Here is a 4,460-nt window from a genome sequence, read left to right on the forward strand (position 1 = left end):
CAAGCAACTATCAAATCAATGGTAAATCTACAGTCTTCTTTCAGTGGTTTCTGGACTTCAGTCACAGTAGATTCATTCTTCATCATTGACAGTCTTCCCTCTCTTGGCTCATATTCGAGCTTCTCCTGACTTTTATTAAAATGCTTGATCCCTCTAAAAGCTATTGTTTTATGTGAGGGAGCATTTCTTTAAACTTGTAAAACTTCAGTGATTTGGGAAAAGTGCACTTAAATTTTATAAAAAGTTTTATATTATTCCTAATCTCAAATCATTATGTTTCATGGCACAAAAAGTGCTGGCATGGTGCTGTGGGTTAATGCGCTGGACTGCAAGATCTGTTTAAACTACAAGGTTGGCATTTCAAGCTCATCATCTGCTCCCTGGAAACCCTATACAGGGTCACTATGAATCAGAACTGACTCAATGCCACTTAACAACAACAACAACAAATGAGAATAAGAAAACTGTATTACTGAGAGAATTTGTCTGAAGTCACCTACCAGTCACAGAGACGCATTTAAACATGTCTGGAATAAACAAATGTATGCACGAACTGGGACCAAAATAACAATGCTTTCTGGTTTACCCTTATATATACACCTGTAATATGCAAAATCATATCATTTCTTTCTTTATTTTTCTCACTTTATATATATATATATATATAAACACATTCTTTTTTCAAATTGCACACGCTACTCTTATATTTATTTATAATTAAATATATTTAGACACTTAATCTTTTAGAAAATGTAAAATTAGTTGCATAGTAATAAAACTTAAACACTACTATATGACTAATAACATTATGGGATGCTTTTGTAGCTCTATGATCAGCATCCCTAGGAGGTAGGCATAATTATCCTTAAGGCTCAAAGAGGTTAATTTCCCCAAATCAAACAACTAGTAAGTGATGGAGTTAGCAACCAATTACTGTTCTACCTGTCTTCAAAGTCCAGAGATCATGTTCTGTCTTCTCCCTTGAATCAAAAATCTCATACACATTCTAGATTTTTTTTAATTTTATGGTACTAAGCATAAACAATTCCAAATATCCACAGCTTCCCACTTTTCATCTTATTTCCAAAGGAAACTATACAGTCTTTCAACTAAATATTATCCAAGTATTGACTCTTCATTTTAAAAATCATCAGTGTGATTAAGGTACATTTATTGGGCACTATCTATCAGCCACTTCTTATAAGTCAGCTTGCTTCTTCAGTTGTGACACCCAATCAGGGTGTCATCTTCTTCCTCAAAGTCCGTGTCCTCCTCGTCCAGTCTAGGTTCAAGTCTCTCAGAGATCAGCATTCCTTAGGATGTTCAACAGGGTTTCAGGAGTCTCTCTGACCCAGTGCTTATGGGCATTATTTTCCTCTTATTATTACAGAACCACAACCTGTATTGTCCTCTGCTGTTAAGCTGGAGGTCAGTACAGATGCATTTTGCAAAACAGTATAACAGCTGTCTTGGATAAGTTTTTCTCCTAGTGTTGCCTGTGAGGATTTGGTGACATGGCTTTCTTCAGATGGACCAATTCATCATCTTCTCTACTCAATGCATTTTCAAACAAATTTTTATTAATGCTTTCTAAATCAGTGTGACTACATTTTCTAACTTGTTGATCTCTTTCCATTGAGCTTGCTTTATTCCCCAAAGCTATCACAATTCTGATTGGGTATTTTTAGTATATTGTGCTCAGATTTTCTGGTTTCTTCTAAAATCTGTTCACCATATTGTCTTATGATCTCTTGGAGTACGCTGGGCTATGCTGCCTCTAGAGAGAAGTGTTGTAGCTGAAGGGTGCTGAGAGGGGCTCCTCTTAAACAACTGCCTCATTAGATACTGGAGTTCATAGGACTAATGAGATGGCACTGGATTGATGGACCCCCAAATACGTACAAGCAAATGCCATAGGATTGGAGAGAAGGGCAGATCCCAAACCTCCCACTTTTACGATTCCATTTTGGGTAAGGAAGATATTCTTGGACTTGATATCATTATGTAACACATATTTCTTATGAATATGATTTACTCCAAAGCACATTTGTGTAAACCAATTAAGTATCATATGTCAGGAAATAGCTTCCTTTTTTGAATTTTAATCTTTTGCATTAGGTCTCCTCCATCACAATATTTCGAAGTCCTGGTGTGGCGCTGTGAGTTGATGAGCCAGACTGCAGAGCTGTTTGAATGAACTACAAGGTCAGTGAATCAAGCTCACCAGTCGCTCCTTGGAAACCCTATAAAGGGTCGCTATGGGTCGGAACCGACTCGGCAACACTTAACAACAACATCACAATATTCCATCACAATACACTCATTGCTATGGAATTGATTTCAACTCACAAATAGCCCTAAAATGGGGTAGACTACTCTGACTCCCTGTACACTTGTTTTGTGCCAAGACAGAATACAGAATTTGAGTCATATGTAGTCTTTGTCAACGTCTTTGTAAAAGGGGATTTTTATTTTTAAATATGAAAAAGAATAGAAGAAAAATGATATGCAAAAATGTAAAAAAAAAATAAAAAAAAAAACCTCTGCACTGTGAAGTATGAGGTAATTCATGGAAGCTGTAAATGATAAAGGTAACAATCCGAGTATTTTCCACAATTGAAAGACATGAATCCTCATATAAAAATGTTGAAATTAAATGAAAAGATAAAAAGGAAAAATATTTTAGTATAGCATAATCAGGATTCCATGGGTGGCATAAATGGTTAATTATTCAGCTGCTAACTGAAAGTTGGTGATTTGAATCCTTCCAGAGATTTATCTTAGAAGAAATGGCTCAAAATCTACTTACTAAAGATCTCTGAAATATGATGAATCATCATAAGTTGGCATTTAGAAAATGACAACTTTACATTTTCCTTTTTTATACAATGATATTACTTACATCAAATTTTAGAGTATGGCAGATATGTTTTCTCTGAATATATACATTTTTTAAGCTTTACATATATGTGACATTAGGAAGATAAATAGAATATTAATATTATTACTCTGGTTAATGCAATTAGGGTAGAGGATCACAGATGGCATAACTTTATCTGTAATGTTTCTGTTTTTTAAAGCATTGTGTTGTTATTAAATGCCATCAAGTTGGTTCCATACCATAGCAATCTTATATAAAAATTTTGAAGAGTGACTGGTGGGTTTGAACTACCAACCATGCAGTTAGTAGTCCAGTATTTATCCTACAGGACCCTTAAAATACATTTGTTGTTAAATGCCATCAAGTCAGTCACTACCCATAGTGACCATGGGTAGGGATTCCAAGGAGTGGCTGGTGAGTTTGAACTGCCAACCTTGTGGTTCAATCCAACCTTGCAGTCTCGTATATTAATTCACAGCACCACACTAGGACTCCTAAAACAGATTAGACACATTAAAACTTGTAATCTTAGTTTTCATGTATGAGAGTTCATTATTACGATTTACTATGATTGAAACATTATAATGACAGAAGTCTAGGAGAAAAATATGTAGACTTTCAAGTGGAGATTACAAATTGTAGTATTTTAGACAAGTTACTTGCCGTCTCTGTGGCCAAGATACTTTACTTGTGAAATTGTGATGTTGAAAGTCCATACATGACTAGAGCATTGTAAAGGTTGTTGTGTTCAGATGTACAATAACAAGCATTTAATAAATATTAGTATAATTATTATTTGGCTATAATAGAGTTGAAGTATATATTATGTGAGGATTGTTGCTGCAGGATCATGCACTGGACTATCAAGATGATTACAACCCAGGGTTGGTGGTTGAAATCCACCAGCCACACCTCATAAACCATGGTAAGGGTCGCTATGAGTCAGAACTGAATTGATGGCACCTAACAGCAAGTCCTGGTGTGGTGCTGTGGGTTAATGCGCCAGACTGCAAAGCCATTTGAACTGTAAGGTTGGCTTTTCAAGCTCACCAGCTGCACCTTGGAGAACCTATACAGGGTTGCTATGCGTCAGAACCGACTCGACAGCACTTCACAACTACAACAACAATATGTGTGTAGCATTATAAGAAATACAACCAACAAACAACAGACTAACCAGTAGAAAGCAGGGTCTTAGCTAACAATGATATTCAGTGTAAGCTGAGTGCAACAATATTTACACATACTATATAGTTTACTAAAAGAGAGTAATCAATCATTGATAAAGTTGTAAACGATCCTGGATGAACCAAATGAACAATTGTTGTTGCTGTTCAGTGCCATCAAGTTGGTTCCAATTCATAGTGACTCTGGGTAGGGTTTCCAAGGAGTGACTGATGAGTTTGAATCTCTGACCTTGCTTTCAAACTGACCATGCAGTACAGTGCTTTTACTACAGCCTCACATCAGGACTTCTAAATGAACTTTGTCCTATTTAACACAGAATAAAATATATATATTTTTATTTGGAAGGGATTGAACTCTTTTGCCAGGGACCAGCCTTGACAAATTATTAGGA

At 35.8% G+C, this 4,460-nt stretch overlaps 1 pseudogene; it reads right to left on the minus strand.

Annotated features, from left to right (window-relative positions):
- Nucleotides 1-1,297: 1,297 nt before the first annotated feature.
- LOC102834962 overlaps nt 1,298-4,460 on the minus strand; it is a 49,464-nt pseudogene continuing 46,301 nt past the window's right edge.

This window comes from Chrysochloris asiatica, unplaced genomic scaffold, assembly GCF_000296735.1.
Source record: "Chrysochloris asiatica unplaced genomic scaffold, ChrAsi1.0 scaffold00073, whole genome shotgun sequence".
Classification (NCBI taxonomy): domain Eukaryota; kingdom Metazoa; phylum Chordata; class Mammalia; order Afrosoricida; family Chrysochloridae; genus Chrysochloris; species Chrysochloris asiatica.